This window comes from Octodon degus, unplaced genomic scaffold, assembly GCF_000260255.1.
Source record: "Octodon degus isolate 3935 unplaced genomic scaffold, OctDeg1.0 scaffold00081, whole genome shotgun sequence".
Lineage (NCBI taxonomy): Eukaryota > Metazoa > Chordata > Mammalia > Rodentia > Octodontidae > Octodon > Octodon degus.
Genome location: NW_004524657.1, coordinates 8,786,509 through 8,805,216, shown reverse-complemented (window position 1 = coordinate 8,805,216; position 18,708 = coordinate 8,786,509). Strand labels below are relative to the sequence as shown.

At 36.8% G+C, this 18,708-nt stretch overlaps 1 protein-coding gene and 1 non-coding gene across 4 annotated transcripts in view; both read left to right on the top strand.

The window, feature by feature from the left end:
* The window catches only part of Senp7 (SUMO1/sentrin specific peptidase 7), a 219,917-nt gene that overhangs the window by 44,250 nt on the left and 156,959 nt on the right, over positions 1 to 18,708 (top strand). The window lies entirely within an intron of this gene.
* Positions 1,685 to 1,791, top strand: LOC111818163. Its single transcript, XR_002822220.1, has one exon. It is a non-coding gene; the product is annotated as a U6 spliceosomal RNA (small nuclear RNA).

Sequence of the window (18,708 nt, the reverse complement as noted above, 5' to 3'; positions counted from 1 at the left end):
AGGATCTCTTTTTTAAGAGTACTGTAATTTTCCTTGAAAAGATCTTTGACTTCTTTAGTTAGGTTAATTCCAAGGTATTTCATTTTCCTCAGTGCTATTGTAAAAGGTATTGTTTCTATAGCATATAATGTTTTGATAATATCTTTTTTCATTCAACATAATATCTTTGAGATTCATTCCTTCATGGGAGGTTTCATGTCTAGTATTAGGTAGTTATACATAAAGTTGCTATAGTATTTGAGTACAGGTATTTGTGTGAGTTTAAATTTTATTTTTCTAGGGTGAATACCTATGAGTGGAGTTTCTAGATTGTGTGGTTACTATGTTGAACTGTTAATTTTTTTTAAAAGTATAACATTCAATCTGTTGTTTCTTTCTCAAGAGAGTTTTCTTCAGTCCATTAAGACCCAACTCCCCTCACACAGGCTTTGGTGGTGATTGTAGGGCAGCACCAGGGTGTCTAAATTGGGGTGGAGAAGTTTGATCCTTGCGGGCTTCATAAGATCGATTTCTGACCACTTTGCTGTGAATGGCACAGCTCACACAGTAATGCAGCTTCACATACAGCTTGGGAAGCACATAACGGTTGAAGACACTCGCTTCGGAAATGTCCTTGATGGCAGTGGCCTCCACTATGTTCCGAATGACAAACTTCTTAATGGCCTTATCCTTGGGTATGCACTGGGCACAGTTTGTGCAGCGAATATGCTGCCCATGACTGCGGCCCTTTTTGGCATGACCATTGTTTCTTCTTTTTTTCGTCATCTTGTAAGGGAGGACCCAAAAGAGTGAACTGTTAAATTTTTTGAGAGTGTTAGTGCCATTTAAAGTTTTCAGCAAGAATCAATGGAAGTTCAAGATGCTCTGTGCTTTGGCTAGTACAGTCAGTTTATTTTTTTTTTTTAAGCAGTAGACTTTACATACTAATTTTCAAGGTACTAGGAAATGAATATTGGCCCTCTTGTCTTCTACTGAACTATACCCTCTCAGCTCCAGCCTTTAATTTTAAAATAATTTTAGAATTCCAGAAAAATTGAGGGAAAATACAGAGAGGTCCCATGTATCTGTTATCTTAAAAGAACTAGCTAAGACTTTCTTTCTTTTTTTTTTTTTTTAATGTATTTGGTATCAGGTCTCACCACACAGCTCCGACTCACAGTGATCCTCCCATTTTCAGCCTCCCCAGCGCTGGGATTACAGGAGTGTGCCACTATGCCCAGTCTCAGTGGCTGGTTTAGTGTACCTAGCTAAGACTATTGATGAAGATGGCTATACTACACAACAGATTTTTTTTTTTTTTTTTTTTTTTTTTTTTTTTTTAAACTGGGGATTGAACTCAGGCCTTTGTGCTTGCCAGGCAAACACTTATTCTACTGAGCTATCTCCCAGCCCCCATTTTTTTTTTTTATTTCTGTGTGTGTGTGTGTGTGTGTGTGTGTGTGTGTGTGTGTGTTTTGAGACAGGGTCTTGCTATACAGTTCAGGATGGCCTAGAGCTTACTTTGTAGCTCAGGTTGGTCTCGAACTCTCAATGATCTTTCTTCCTCAACCTCTGGAGTGCTGGGATTACAGGCTTGTACCACCATGCCTAGCTAAACAACAGATATTTAATGTAGATTAAACAGCCATTTATTGGAAATAGCTGCCAACTAGGACTTTCACAGCTAACAGGAAACCATTGCGTGGTGCTCCCTTCAGCAGCAAATATACTAAAATTGGAACGATACAGAGAAGATTAGCATGGCCCCTGCACAAGGATGACACGCAAATTCGTGAAGCATTCCATATTTTTGGCCCAAAAAGAGTGGTGAATTTTTGCTGCACATGCTTAAAAATGCAGAGAGTAATGCTGAGCTTAAGGGTTTGGATGTAGATTCTCTGGTTATTGAATGTATCCAGGTAAACAAAGCACCCAAGATGTGCTACTGTTCTTATAGAGCTCATGGCCGGATTAATCCATACATGAGCTCCCCCTGCCATGTTGAGATGATCCTTACTGAAAAGGAACAAATTGTTGCGAAACTAGAGGAGGAAGTTGCACAGAGGAAAAAAGATATCCCAGAAGAAACTGAAGAAACAAAAACTTGTGGCACAGGAATAAATTAAGCATAAAATAAATGAAAATAAAATTTAAAAAAAAGTCAGTGACTGCTTTCAAAGTTTGAAGGCACAGAGTGAACCTCTTGATAGGGGTGAAATCCCCTGGTGATGTTAAGTTGAAGCCAGTGCTCTTTTACCATGCTAAAATTCCTGAGGCCTTTATTTTATTTTATTTATTTTTTTTGTGGCCAGCTCAGTCCAGCCTGGGAGTGGGGCTGGCATGACATGTGGTGCCAGAAATCGAACCGTGGTCCCTGGGCTTGCATAAGTTTGCCTAAGCAGGCGCTTTAGACCACGGAGCTATCCCACTGGCCCCCCTGAGGCCTTTAAGAATTGTACTACATGTAATTTTCCTGTGCTATGTAAGTGGAACAAGAAAGCCTGATGACAGCACATACGTTTATAACACATTTGGGGCACAATCCTAAAGGACACAGTACTAAATATAATCCTGAGTATTGCACTCTCAAGAGATCAAAATCCCCAAAGTCTAGGAATCCCAAACATATAATTTTGGAAAAGTTAAGAGTTCTTGAATAGATATTGATTTACATATTAAAGGTATTTATTTTAGAAATAACAGTTTGGAGACCACTTTATGCAATATAGATAATACAGTTTTTATAAGCATAAACCCCCAGGTAAACTAATGACAGTTGCACAGTTGAGTAGATGAACGATATGCATAAAGAAACAGGTCAACAAGTAAGATGTATATTATTATGATTGGCAATTGTGTATATGCACCTTTATAACCAGTAGTCTAAAATACCTAAGTCTTTTGCTAAGATTGCTAAAAACCTGATGAGCTGGGGAGATGGCTCAGTAGAATAAGTGCTTCCCTGGCAAGTGCAAGGACCTGAGTTCAGTCCCTGGTTTCGCAAAACAAAACAAAACAAAACAAAACAAAACCAAACCCTGATGAGTTACCAGTGCATGAGCAGTCACAGAAATAGCCTACATCTTTTTTTTTTTTTTTTGACATCAGTTATTTTTATTTTAAAGAAAGAAAAAAAAAATAAAAACAGTGGTACAAAATCTCAAAACAAGATTTTAGGAGAGTAACAATTGTTAGTACATTGTGTGTTGTTATTGCTAAAGTAGTTTTTCATTTTATAAGACATAGGCAAGAAATAATAAGCAAATAACATAGGTACAAACTTCTTTTAGAAATAGCCTACATCTTGATAAATTTTATGTCACAATGCAGGTGTGGATATATACTTCATGTACTGAGAAAGTTTCAATGTTTTATTTACATGTGTAATTCTTATACACAGAATCAGTGTTGTGATAGTACATATTCAATAAGTGAATCTCTGTTCAGTCTGTATGCTTATGTCCTGGTATTGGATAGGATACAAAGATCAAATATATAGTATAACAAAATGTTATTTCATTTTTTATGTTTTTAGTATGGGTCTACAGGGTCTCACTATGTAGATTGGATGGGTAGTGATCCACCTGTTTACAGCCTCCCAAGTACTGGGATTACAGGTACGCACCGCCATACCCAGTGTCAATCACTGGCTCAGCACAGCCTGGGGACGGGGCTGGCTCGGCAGGCCAGGGGATCAAACTCCTAGCCCCTGCCTAAGCAGGTGCTTTAATCCACTGAGCTATTCGGCTGGGCCTTTATTTTACTTACTTATTTATTTATTTATTTATTATTTTTTCTTATTTATTTATATGCTTTGTATTGTATTGTATTTTTTTACATTGCATGAGATTAATAATAGATTGTACATTGTAAATAAATTATTTACAAACTTAAATGAATATAACAATAAAAATTGTCCAAAATAAAAGTGAAGAATTTACAGATCAGTCATGTAATAGTTCACTCTGTGTCAAAGTCAAGAAACTTATATTCATATAATTAAGATTCTCAAAGTAGAAAGAGGTAGGCAATAATATTTAAAGATTTAAAATTTTTGAATTTAGTTGAACTTAAAACACCAGCAAAAATGAACCTTTTGCAGAAGAAATTTGAATGAAATACCCAGATACATAAAAATGAAATTGTCCAAAACTTATTATAAAGAAAAAAATCATTAAAACATATACATTAAAAAATTAGCTATGGAAGAACAAAATTAAATAGCATCTTATTCCACATGAGAAAGAAAAAGTTTCTGTAAGAAACTAATTAAAAGACTGAAAGGAAAAAATCAGATCTGTCCTCTTTGAATTTTATACTTAGCAAACATACCTTTGAAAACTAAAAATACTTTCAAGTTATACAAACTTGAAATATTCTGATACCTCCAGACATAGCATATAGGAAATAGCAAAGAGCATAATTCAGAATGCAAGAGAAGTTGCTGTATGCTCCTGGATGAAGAATAAAGAGCTCTCAAAGTGATAGTTATGCAGGACTATGCAAAATATATTAGATGAACTTAGCATATCATTCACTACCCTTCACGTGGTCTCTTTCTCTTTCAGAATCATTACTGGTTCCTGCTCTTTTCACAGTATAATGTTCCAGGAGATCCAAATCAGTTGACAGTTTTAAAGGTGCCATGTGTCTTACCCCTGGGGGCTTCTGTTCAGCTGCCCCAGAGACTTCCTTTCCTTCATTTTCCAGTCAACACATTGAAGATAAATGTTTCCCATCTCTTGCTTTCCAGAGACCACTTGACTATTCCCTCTTTTCTACCCATTCACTTGCTTGCCATAACACTCATAATTTCTTATTAAGTTCTGTGCTCAAATATTTATCTTCAACACACTAGAAACAAAGTTCTTTGAGGTAAATCTGTCTCTTATTCATCTCTGAATCCCTAGTGTCTAGCACAGTGCCTGTCATATAGTAGATGCTTAAAAAAGACTTGTTGAAAATATCAGTGGATTTTTTTACTGTACTATTGGTTGAGTAATATTTTTTTCATTTCTGTGTTTTATATGTAGTTTTCCCCCATAATTTTATTGATAAACAAATAGCAATGAGACAGTTTCAAATCAAATTGGTAGGACAGTTTCAATAATTAACACATTGCATACATTCTTCCTAGTGGTTAATTGCTGTACAAGATACGGACTTGATATCCTATTTACAAACACCATTAGAACAAATTGCTCTATTCATTAAGAGAATGTAACTATATATCTATCCTAACCACTTTGAATATACAGATACAAAATGGACATTCATTTGTATCCCTTTTTTTGTTAAGTTCCATCATTTAAATATTATAGGTGTGTAAACTTAGCAAAATATTCTAAAAGAGTTCAGTAGTCCATAATAGTATTGGGTTGTACGTTGTACCTTCATTTTAGACAGGAATCTATCCAGTAGATTCACAGCTAGAGAAAATGTCTCCGTATCAAAGCCAAAGAACTGAGTAAGACTAAGAACATCTTTTAGGGGCCAGGGAGATAGCTCAGTAGAATAAGTGCTTGCCTGGCAAGCGCAAGGGGCTGCGTTCGATCCCTGGTTCCACCACCCACACCCACACACACACACCCACACACAAACAAAAAGATCTTTTTCTTCAAAGTCCCTTAATCTTGAGTCATTCTGAAGCCATTATTGTGTGTAGATTTGATTAGTCTCAAGCCACAGACCTTTGGCTGACATCTTGCCTCCTGCTCCAACAGGGTATTCAGCTGGTACAGCAGTTTCTGGGAGTCAGTTGTTGTCAGTACTTCTATCATCTTGGCAGACAGAGACTTCGGCTCCTTGGTGTGGCCACCCTCTCTGGGCCTGCGCTTACCTTGTCCCACAATATTAGAAATGACAGGCCTAGAAGGCGAGGATACTCTGGGGCAGGAGGGAAGAGGCCTGAGGAGGGAGAACTGTCCAGGGTAGAGGTCTCTGTAGTGCCGCTACTGTACCGCCTCCTCTCACTGGAACCGAAGTGATGGGGATGCTGCTGTGTGTCTTTCTTTATGGCAGAATAATAATACTCCCTTATGGGTAAATGCCACATTTTCTTTATAATTCTTCTCTTCATGGACATATAAACCTTTCAGCATTTGGTTATTATACATTGTGTTTCAGTAAAACTGGGCGTGTATATATTACTGGAATATGTTGTCTCTAAGTCTTTTTTTTTTTTTTGGTGGAACCGGGGATTGAGCTCAGGCCCTTACGCTTGCCAGGGAAGCGCTTATTCCACTGAGCCATCTCCCTGGCCCGTCTCTAAGTCTTTTGGGAAGATACCTAGAGGGAGAATAGCAGGATTAAATGTAATGTAGTGGTTATACCAGTTTATATTGCCACGAACAGTGTAAAGTATTGCTTTCCCCTTGCTGCCTCACCAGCTTTTGTTATTATTTGACTTTTTGATGATGGCCATTCATTCTGGAGTAGGATGGACGCTCAGTGTTGTTTCAGTTTGTATTTTTCTAGTGTGCCAGAGATGCTAAATATTTGTCATGTATTTATGGCTACCTGTGTCTGTTGTTCTGAGAAGTGCCTACTCATTTTAGAGGTACATTTTTGATAGCTCCTTTTATTTTGTGAGTCTAAGTTTTTGAGTTCTTTATATATTCTTTATGTTAGTCCTATAGAACCAATATGACTGAAGGAATAAAGGTGCTGTTACAGTTTGTTCAGTTGTCCCACCAAAGCCTCATGCAGTCATGGGGTGGCTCCTAGAGTTTGTGATTAATTCTTTTTTTTTTATATTTTATTGAGAAAGAAGTAGCAGTGAGTCTCAAAACAGGTTAGTAGGACAGTTACTATAATTAATACATTGCATGTTTTGTCTTTGTAGTAGTCACAGTACAAGATACAGACATGATATCTCATCCAAACAGTTAGTTCAAGCGTTCTTCTCATTGAACTAAGAGAAAGTAGCTGTATATCCATGGTAATGATTTTGTATATACAGATATCTATATATATAGATATAGATTTATATCCCCTGTTTTTGTTTACTTTTCTCAGAGATGGATATTTCATTGCCATTCATATATTGTAGGTGCATGAATTTAGCAAAGTAATCCAATATAGTCCAGTAGTCTATAATAGTAGAGGGTTGTCCACATGATTGGCAATGTCAGAAGTTGTTAACTTGAACCTTTTGCAACTCAGAATATTAATATGGTTTTACTTTTTATACCTCATTTTTATTCTTTTTTGCTGGATGGTTAAAACCAAGATAAAACAAGACCTATATAACAAAAGATGTAACTTTTGTATATGACAAGGTCAGTCAAATCCCCTCAGTATTTACCGTGAAACCCTGTACGGCAGTTTGTAGATCTTTTGTCAGTGGCAGCCATGTGGATGAGTCAGGACCATTGCTTGATTAATTTGCTCTCTGTGAAAGCCTGAGAGAATGTTTTCTCTCCACACAACTCTCTTTAGGCATATTCTACATTGTCGATCACTTTCCTCTGGTCCCATAATCTCCTTGATCAGAAAATTTGGGACACCACTGAGTTACAGGATGTTATAGTACAGGTTCTCTTGTGTCCTGAGTCTTCACTGACCTTGAAGGGCTAGGGCCACAATGTTGGCTATCCTTGTAGCCCTTCTTTTTCTCTATTTTTTTGGTCTGAAAACTTAAGTTGTTAACCCTCCGGAAGACAAGCTTAATGATACTATTACCCTAAAACATAGAGTGTTGAGCTTAACATTATATCTGTCTGAATATCACATGCCTTAGAAATAACATGGAGCAGGTATTTTCCATCCATTGTTGATATGTTAAACTTTAAATCCATACAGAATATGAACAATTAAAAGAATAAAAAAGTAAAAAAAATAGAAAATAAACAATTACAAAATTTTACACAGAAATTTAGAAATCTAATCATATACAGCATTGTAGCAGGACAGTTCTGACTTTTTTTTCTTATCTTTTCTTTTCATTTATTACCTTTTTTGTTTTTAATTTACTTGAGACAGAGTATAAACAGTAATTGATATGACATTAGAAGCAGTACCCTCTTAGAAGACAAAAATAATAGGGATTCTAAGCATGGCCCTAGTATTACACATTGCTATCTTCAGTACAGTTGTTTAGTTCACAGGTATCAGCATATATAGTTAGTTGGACTGAGAATCCTACCCATTAACTGCTAGTTTCAAAAACTGATGGAGATTCTCAGGATCATTGCCTTAACCATCTTGTGCATATAGATGTATAGCTTTGCCCCTGTCATGTTCCCTAGCTTTTCTCCTTGCCCACTCTTTGTTGTTTAATCCTTAAGTTCTTGCTTTCCATTTAGTTGTCTTATACCTTTCAATTTTTATTTCTTCCTTTGAGTTCTTACACTAGGGAGACTATATGATATTTACACATGTGGGTCTTGTTTATTTCACTTATGAGTATATCTTCAAGTGACATCCACTTATAAAGGCTTCGAGTATATCATTCTTTATAGTTGTGTAATACTCCATGGTATAAAAGTACTACGTCTTTTTCATCCATTCCTCAGGTGATGGGCATGTTGGTTGCTTCCAAGATTTGGCTATCACAATTGTGCTGCTGTAAACATAGGTACACATATATCACTTGATATGATGTTTTCATTTCTTCTGGGAAAATTCCCAGTGGGGGATAGCTGGATTGAATGAGATTTCCACTCCTACATTTTTAAGGAGTCTCCATTCTGATTTTCTTAGTGGTTGCACCAGACTATATTCCCACCAGCAGTGGAGAAGGGTTCCTTTTTCCCCACAGCCTTTCTAACGTTTTTCTTTTTTTCTTTTTTTTTTGGCAGAACCGGGGATTGAACTCAGGCCCTTGCTCTTGCCAGGCAAGCGCTTATGCTACTGAGCTATCTCCCTGGTCCCAACATTTGTTGTTAGTTTATTTCTTTATGGTAGCTATTCTTTCTGGCGTGAGATGGTATCTCAGTGTTTTAATTTGCATTTTACAGGTGGTTAGTGATGTGGACTATTTTTTCATGTATTTATTAACTTTTAGAATTTCTTTTTCTGACAAGTGTGTTTTCATCTCACGTGCCCATTTCTAGATTGGGTCTTTAAATTTTGGGGCCCTAATATTTTTTAGTTCTTTGTAAATTCTAGAGAGAATTGTCTGAGTGATTATTAGTTAAGAATTTTCCAAATTTGTGGGTTGTGTTTTCACTCTGTTGGTAATTTATTTTGATGTGCAAAAACTTCTCAAAAAGAAGAGGTCCCAGTTGGTAATTCAAGTGTTACCTGTGCGATTTGATTTTTGTTCACGAACTGTTTGCCTATCCATATGTCTTTAAAAGTTCCTCCTACTTCCTCTTCTAGGAGATTTATTGTTTCTGTTTTAATGTTTAGATCTTTAATCCATTTTGACTTTAGTTTAGTGCATGGTGATAGACCTGGGTCAAGTTTGAGTTTTTGGCATGTAGAAAGCCAGTTTTTCCAGCATCATTTGTTAAAGAGGCTATCTTTCTTCCAGTAAGCATATTTGGCCCCTTGTTGAAGATACGGTTGCTGAGTGTGTTTGTAGTTGCTTCTGCATCTTCTAATCTAATCTATTCCATTGATCCTCAAGTCTGTTTTTTTGCCAATACCGTGCTTGTTTTATCACAGTAGCTTTGTAGTATAATTTCAAGTCGGGGATTGTAATGCTTCCTGCCTTGTCTTTGTTGCCCAGGATTGCCTTTGCTCTTCTAGGTCTTTTCCGGTTCTAAATAAATTTTTGGAATGATTTCTCTAGGTCTGTGAGGTATGTTGGTGGAATTTTGATAGGGATTGCATTAAATCTGTATAACAATCTTGGGAGAATGGCCATCTTCACAATGTTGGTTCTTCCTATCCAGGAGCAGGGAATATCTTTCCATTTTCTGAAGTCCTCTATGATCTGTTTTTTCAGAGTACTATAATTTTCATTGAATAGATCTTTGACTTCTTTAGTTAGATTTATTCCTAAGTACTTCATTTTCAGGGATGCTATTGTAAAATGTATTGTTTCTGTAATTTCCCTCTGAGTGTGTAGAGGAATGCTATTGACTTTTGGGTATTGACTTTGTATCCTGCTATGCTACTGAATTTGTGTATCAATTCTAGTAGTTTCTTGGTGGAGTTTTTTGGGTCTTCCAAGTAAAGTATCATGTCATCTGCAAATAATGATAGTTTATATTCTTCTTTACCTATTTGTATTCCTTTTCTCTGTCTTGTGTAATGGCTGTAGCTAATGATTCCAGAACTATATTGAATAGGAGAGGTGATAGATGACATCCTTGTCTTGTACCAGATCTGAGAGTAAAAGATTTCAGTTTTTCCCCTTTTGAATTATGTTAGCCATTGGGTTGTTATAGATGGCTTTTATCAGATTGAGGTAGAGACCATCTATTCCAACTGTGTGTAGGAATTTGAATGTGAATGAGTGTTGGACTTTGTCAAAAACCTTTTCTAGGGCCATGGTGACAGCTCAGTAGAATAAGTGCTTGCCTGGCAAGCGCATGGTCCTGAATTCAATCCCTCATACACCAAAACAGCAGCAACAACAACAACAACAACAAAAAAGGCCTTTTTTGCATCAATTGAGATAATCGTATATTTTTTGATTTGGCTCTGTTGAGATAGTGTATTACATTTATAGTTTTGTGTATATTGAACTATCTTTCCATCCCTGGGATGAATCCTGCCGGCTCATGGTGTATAATCCTCTTGATGATTTGTTCCCTTCTATTTGCTAGGATTTTATTGAAGATTTTTGTGTCTATGGTCATGAGGGAGATTGGCCTATAGTTCTCTTTTTTAGTTGTGTCTTTCCCTGGTTTTGGTAGCAGTATAATACTTGCCTACAGGAACGATTTGGGGAGGACTGCTTCCTCTTCAATGTCATTGAAGCATTTGGAGTGTATTGGGATTATATTTTCTGTAAATTTCTTGTACAATTCAGCTGTGAATCTATCAGGACCTGGACTTTTCTTTGTTGTTAAGTTTTTTTTTTTATTACATTTCATAATTCATTGGCTGTTATTGGATTATTGAGGGTTATTTTATGTTCTTCATTCACTTGTTATAATTTATAACTTTCTAGGAATGTGTCCATTTTTTCTGTGTCTTCTATTCTGTGAGAGTAACAATTCTCAAAGTAGCTATTGATAATCTTCTGAATTAACTGGGTCTGTGGTAATTACACCCATTTCTTTTCTTTTCTTTTCTTTCTTTTTTTTTTTTTTTTGCTCCAAATGCCTTCAGGGCAGGTTTGGCTGGCTTGAGTTGTGAGGATCGAACTACAGCAACCTGAGCCTGACTGCTTTGTTGAAGCAGCCACTTAAAGAACTGAACTAAGGGTTAGGCCCCCAACCCTTTTCATTCTGTATTGCTTGTATTTAAGTTTTTTCTTTCTTCTTTTAGATGAGGTTAGGTAGTGACTCATTAATTTTATTTAATCTTTCAGAGAACCAGCTTTTTGATTCGTTAATTCTTTGAATTGTTTTCTTCATCTCTATCGAATTAATTTCTGCTCTAATCTTTATGATTTCTTCCTGTTGTTGTGCTTTGGGTTTGGTTTCCTCTTCGTTTTCTAGACATTGGAGGTGGAGCATTTGGGTGTTTATTTGTTCCCATTCTGTTTTCCTAATGTGTGGATTCACAGCTATAAATTTCCCTCTGAGAATTGCTTTCATTGCATCGCATCCCACAAATTCTAATGAGTTGTGGTTGAATTTTCATTGAATTGTAGATATTGTTTAATTTCACCTGTGACCCATTGGTTGTTGAAGATGGTGTTGTTTAATCTCCATTGTATTTATGAGGTTTTTCTGGTTTCTTTTGTCATTTATTTCCAGTTTTGTTGCACTGTGGTCAGGTAATATGCATGGCATAATTTGTGTGTTCTTACATATACTTATACATGACCTATGGACCAGTATGTGGTCTGTTTTAGAAAATGTCCCATGTGCAGCTGAAAAAAAATATGTATTCAGATGTGGTTGGGTAGAACACTGCATATGTTCACTAAGTCCGTTTCTTTCAAATTCTGGTTCAGTTCTGCTACTTCCTTGCTTATTTTTTTCTGGTTGACCTGTCTTTGAGATAAGGAAGTATTAACGTCTCCTGTTAAGATTATGGTATGGGATATTAGATTTTCTTGTCCATTAAGTTTTGTCTTACATAGTTGGGTGCTCCTGTGTTTGGTGTGTACATATTTTGAGTGTTACCTCTTCCTATTGGATTTGCCCCCTAACCAGTAACCAGTATGTAGTGGTCTTCTTTATTTTGTTTGATCATTCTTGGCTTGAAATTGAGACTGTGTGTGAAAAGGATTGCTAGTACTGCTTTTTTTCTGAGGTTCTGGGGCATGTAGTATTGTTTTCCACCCTTTGACTTTCAGCCTATGAATTTCTGTATGAGTTAAGTGTGTTTCTTGTATACAGCATATTGTTGTATTTTGCTTTCTGATCCAGTATGCCTATTTCTTTTAATTGGTGAATTGAATCCATTTACATTGATGGTTATAATTGAGATGTATTGACTTATGATTGACATGGTATTTACCTACTCTTGTTTATTCCTTTTTTCTCCTGTTTAACTGTTTGCTCTATTTACTGGTTTCTTTCTGTTCTCATTCATGGAATTCTGGTCCTTTTGGCCCCTCTGTAGAGTATCTTTTCGTAGTCTGTGTAGGGTTGGCTTTGTCATCATGCAGTTGTTTAGTTGGTGTTTGTCATGTAAGCACTTTGCATCTCCATCAATGTTGAAAGAGAATTTAGCAGGGCATAGTAGTCTGGGCTGGAGTTTGTTTTTGTGGAGGACTTGAAGTACTCTGATCCATGCTCTTCTTTGCTTCATGGTTTGTGAAGATAAGTCTGCCATTATTCTGATGGGTTTTCCTTTAAAGGTGATCTGTTTCTTTTCTCTAGAGACTTTTAGTATATTGTTCTTGTGCTGGGATTTCTGGGATCTTGAATATTATATGTGTGGGTGTGTTTTTAATTTGGTTGATGTTCTTTGGAGTTCTGTATGCTTCTGTTTTCTGAATGTCAGGTTTTTTTCCCCCATATTTGGGAAGTTTTCTGCTATTACTTTTGCCCACAATCTTTTTTATATCATTTGTATTGACTTTTCCTTTCTCATTGATGCCTGGTAGTCTCACATTGTTCATCCTTGCATCATCTTGCAGATTCTGGATTAATTTTTCCTGCATCCTAGTTGTTTTTAAGAGATCTTTTCTTACCTTTTCACTACCTGCGATAGTGTCTTCAAGATCTGCACCCCTTATCTTCACTTTCATTCCAGGGGTTTTGCAAGCTTGTGATTGAGATTTTAAGTTCCTCTGCATCTTTTTGACTCTGTTTCATGCGATCTATTTCTTTCCTATATTGTTCATTTGAAGCTTCCATCATTTTTCTGATTTCCTCTAATTTTTATCGGTGTCTTCTTGAGAAGCAGTTATTAATTCTTTCATTATAGTTATCCTTTTTTTACTTAAGAGATTACTTCTGATATGATTTCCTTTGTTTCTGCATTTGATTCTTTACTTCAGATGCTACTAATTCAGAGACTTCTTATTTCAGAGGTTATTTGTGATCTGATTTTCTCTATACCTTTCTGCAGGTGTTTCTTTACTTCAGACTCTTATAATTCAGACATTTCAGATGTGTGAGTCCCAATTTCTTCTGTGCTAGTGTCTCCTGTATTTGTTCTGGGTGGGCTTTGGGCCTAAGATTGCATCTTGGTCTTTGTCTTTGTCATTCTGTATAGCAGTGTCCTCTGACCTTTGGTGTATCACTTTGGTATAGTTATAACATTAGCATCTACTGAAATTCTTACCCAAGAGAGATTATATAGTTAAGGCAGTTATAGTTTTGTATTTACTGAACTATAATGAGAAACACTAGTAATGGATAGTGATATTTAGCAGTTGACACACTTTCGTAACTAATGGTTTTGTATTTTAGACAATAAGAGCAAGCTATATGTCTGTATAGCTAAGCAGATATTAAATTGGGAGCTTTTATTTAAGTTAGTTCCCCTAAGTTCTGTCTGATCACCTCGCTTTATGTACCTGGTGTCTTTCTTTCACACTAGATCACCCTGGTTACCTTTTGTCCCCTCTCTCAGTCAAGTGAGAAAGAGGGAGGATGCTCTTACAGATCCAGGTCTAGGAAAGTGCCTCAACTTACTGGGTGCAGATCTATGAAGTTTGCATTCCTGCAATGTGCCTGGCTTGGGTTTGGCTGCTGTACTCAGCTTCTTCTTGCTGCAGCCCATGGAAGTGAACCCAGTGTGCCCTTCTGGCAAGGTGTTCTGCTCCTGGATTAGCTGGGTGGTTCTGGCCCCTAGCCTGTTTGCAGGGACTTCAGCTGCAAAGTTTCACCCCAGGCCTATGTGCCAGTCCTGGGCTGGGTCCCCAGGGGTGCAGTGGGCGCGATGGACCTGAAGCTTTTCCACACACGTCAGACTTGGGTTTGGTCTGGATGGGTCCAGCGGGTGGCAGATCTGAAGCTCTCCCACACACAAGCTGGGCCTGGGCTGGGTCCAGAGGGCTCTGGTGAGCCCAGTGGGCCATGGAGTAGAAGCTCTCCCCCCCCCCACAGGGCCTGACCTGGGTCTGGAGGGGGTCCCAAGAGCAGGATGGGTGGTCTCACACGTCAGGCCTGGGCTCAGCTGGAGGGGTCCGGTGGGCAGTGGAGCCTGTGATTTTTTTTTTTTTCCCTGTATTAATTTAAGCGAGAAAGAAGTAGCATTGAGACAGTTTCAAAACAGGTTAATAGGACAGTTACAATAATTAATATATTGCATATTGTTGTCTTTGTAGTAGTTATTCATAGTATATGATCCAGACACGATATCTTGTCTGAACACTTTTTTCTGAACAGTGTTAGTTCAAATGTTCTCAATGAACTAAGAGAAAGTAGTTGCATATGTGTGCTATTTTGTATATAAATATAGTCCTTCATTTATATCCCCCTTTTTGTTTACTTTTGTCAGAGATGGGAATTCCATTGTCATTCGTATATTTTACCTGCATGAATTCAGCAAAGTAATCCAATATGTCCAGTAATCTGTAATATAATAGTGGTGGGTTATCCGCGTGACTGGCAGTGTCAAAATGTTGACTTGACCCTTTTACAGCTCAGCATATTAATATGGCTTTACTTTTTATACCTCATTTTTATTCTTTTCTGCTTGCTTGATCCAAAGTGGAAATTATGACTATGAGTGCTATCCCTGCCCTGGGGTGTGTAATCTGCATTACAATGTAAGGAGGGGGAGAGAAGCTTGTTAGAAGCTGTAGCCACTGCCTCTCCAGTTGCTCTTTGTTGATTTCGCCTCCCAGGAGCTGCTACTCTCTGCATGTGCTGTTCTTCCTTGGAGCTAGCTGAGTATGGACTGAAATCTCCAGTGACTGTGAACTAAATAAACTTTTCCTTCCTTAATTTTGGATGTTGGATATTTTGTCCCAGCAATGAGAGAAGAGTTACCGAGACAGGTGTTAAAAGAACGACACAGTTGCCTTGTCTTCTTGATTGACTGCATATCATTAGCTTCTCATCATTCAGTCAGTTTGATGGTTTCTTTTTTTTTTTAAATTTATTTGTGTGTGTGTGTGTGTGTGTGTGTGTGTGTGTGTGTGTGTGTGTGTCCAGCTCAGCCCACCAGGGGGCGGGGCTGGCTGGCATGTGCTGGGGGATTGAACCGTGGGCCCTGTGCTTTGCTAAGCTTGTTCTAAGTAGGTGCTCTAGACCACCGAGCCATCTCACCAGCCCAGTTTGATGGTTTCTTCAGGCACATGTGACTTTAATTCATCAAAAAGGTCTAGAGTGGTCAGGGAGATGGCTCAGTGGAATAAGTGCTTCCCTGGCAAGCGCAAGGGCCTGAGTTCAATCCCTGGTTTGGGGCGGGGGCGGGGGGGGGAATTAAAAAAAGGTCTAAGAATTTCAGTTGCAGGGATTGTCAGTGTGGATAAATGATGTGAATTTTAAAAATGTTCATTTGTTTTTCGAGACAGGGTCTTGCTATGGAGTTCAGTCTGATCTTGAACTTATTATGCGCCTTGGTTGGCCTCAAACTTGTGTTGCCTCAGCTTTGAAGAGCTGGGATAATGGATGTCTACCACCACTCCCTGCCAAATAATATTTTTTTCAAGAGAATTTTTATTGTTATTTAAATGGATATTTTCTTCCAAAGAATTTGGTTTTCTGCCCATTTTGTAGTCCTTTTTTTCATTGTAATTGTGGTTTTGGGGTTCTAGATATAAAGATTTTATCATTTGTGATTTTAATCTTTTGCAATTGTGACTTTCCAGACTTTATGCATTTTAATCTTTTGGGATTTTAGCATTTGGGATTGTGGTGTTTTGGAGACTTTTGATTAGCACTAGTTGCAGTATGGTCTACTGAATTGGTTGAAATTAATATTGATAACCACTACTGACATAATAATTCCTTTCAAAATATTATTACTCATTGACAATGCACTTGTTATTTAGTAGTTCTCATGGAGGTGTACAACCAGATTAATGTTATTTTCCTGCCTGCTGCAATTCATTTTGAGCTAATTTTTATGAGTGATGGATGTCCACATTTATTTTTTTGTAGTACTGGGAAAAAAGTTTTGTTTCCATGTGTTTGAGGACTTTTACTTTCTATTAATAGACAATTCATGAAAATTAATGGCTAATATGAAAACCTTAGAGTACATGTGAGTACTATGTTTATGCTATATTTAGACATCATATGTTAATCATATATTAACACGTACTTTTTTTTTTGCTATGTTTGAGTACAGGTGCATCATTGTATTATTTGTTTCTATTTTCTTCTTATTCCTCTTCCATCTTTCCTGCACTTTATTATATGAAATTTTAATATTTAACATTACGTTTTAGTGTTAGTGTTCAGTTTTAATATATCTCTTGGTTTATTACCTCATATGTATGTTTGTGAGTTCTAAGGATAACAATATATGCACTTTATAGTGTACTAAGAATTAATATTTTACTTCTAGTATGGAGAAATACTTTCACTTTATAAAGTTGCTATGATTTCAGTATACATCATCTTCCTCCACAGCTCAATTTTGTGGTCTGGTCCGCAGTGTAATAATATTGATGAGTGGTGGGTCCTTTAAAAGGTGATTAGGTCTTTTAGAAGGATTAATACTTTTCTCTTGGGAGTAAGTTCTTATTCTCATGGGACTGGATTATTTGATATGAAGTCAAGTTGTTGTTAAGTGAGAGAAGATGCCTCCTGAGTCTTCTCTCCTGCATTGGCTGTGTGCATTTCTTCCATGAGGCCCTTCCCTGTAGTCAAGCAGTTTCCATGCTCTTCCATTCTCCAGCCTCTTTCACTGTGAGCTAAATAAGCCCTTTATTTATAAACTACCCAGGCTCACTATTTTTAACCAGAGAGTGAGATATGGGCTCTCTTTACTCTCTTTTCTTATGATGCAATGTCAGTGTATTAAATCAGTGTACACTGAATATCACTCTAAACTTTTACTTTTTAAAATACATATTATATTTTTAAGAATTCAGAATGAGAATATTTTATTAATTTGCATACTTACCATTTTGGTTGTACTTCTTTCATTTGTGAAGTTACATGTTTTCTTTTGATATCATTACTGTTCTGCCTGATCATGCTTTCTTTAACATTTTACTAGTTGTGAACTTACTAGTGTACCTTCCTCTGATAATCTCTTTACTTTTACTTCTATAAAATATTTTCAGAGGCTGTAGAATTTTGAGTTGCTAGCTGTTTTCTTTCAGTACTTAAATGTTTGTATTCTACTACCCTTTGGCTTTTATGATTTCTGATGAGTAAAGTCATTGTCATTGAAATCACTACTCCTCATATGTAATGTTTCAGTTTTTTTTGGTTATCTCTAAACTTTGTCTTTAGTTTTCAGTACATTTATGATTTTTCTTGGCCTCGATTTCTTTTAGTTTATCTTGGGGTTGTGGCTTTTGCTTTTGTTTTTATTTTTTGAAGCAGGATCTTAGTTACGGCTTTTGTGTAGGTATTCCCCAAAACCTCATGTAGTCATGGGTGAGGCCTTTTCAGAAGTAGCTGGATTTAGAGTGTGTGATGCTGGCCTTAATTCATGGTGCAGTGCTAGGATCAAGGGGACTAGGATTAAGGGTGTGAGTGCTGTTTTGTGTGTGTTTTATTTTCTTGTAGTTGTGATGATTGAACTTGGGTCCTCACGGACGCTGGGCAAGTGTTCTACCACTGAGTTACAACCTTAGTCCTGAAGGCCTCAAGATAAATGGATGCAAATAGAGACTATACTCGTAAATGAAACAAATCAGACTTGCATGTGTAGACCTTGTATTGTCTCCTTAGTGTAAGAAATTAAGAGTAAATAAGGGTGCTATGAATATTAACTTTAATATCCATAGCTACTTTATAAAATTTTAGTTGTGTCCCTGTGGGGCATCTTACTTTAAAATTATCATTATTTCATGTTTCTGGCAGAATGAGAATTTGATAATTAAATAACTAAATAATTTGATTCTGCATATAAGCAAAGTATGTTCTCTTAAAGGTCTTTTTGTGTTTAGATTAAAATCATACCATTGCAACCTTCTAATTTGTGATCACTTGAAAACATATGTTAGGAAGTCTTACTCATAATCAGATTGGGAGAATTCTGTTTTCTGGTTTTAGTTTTTATTTTTTTATTTATTTTTTTTTTCCAAAGTTTTATTGACAAACAGATAGCAATGAGACAGTTTCAAATCATATC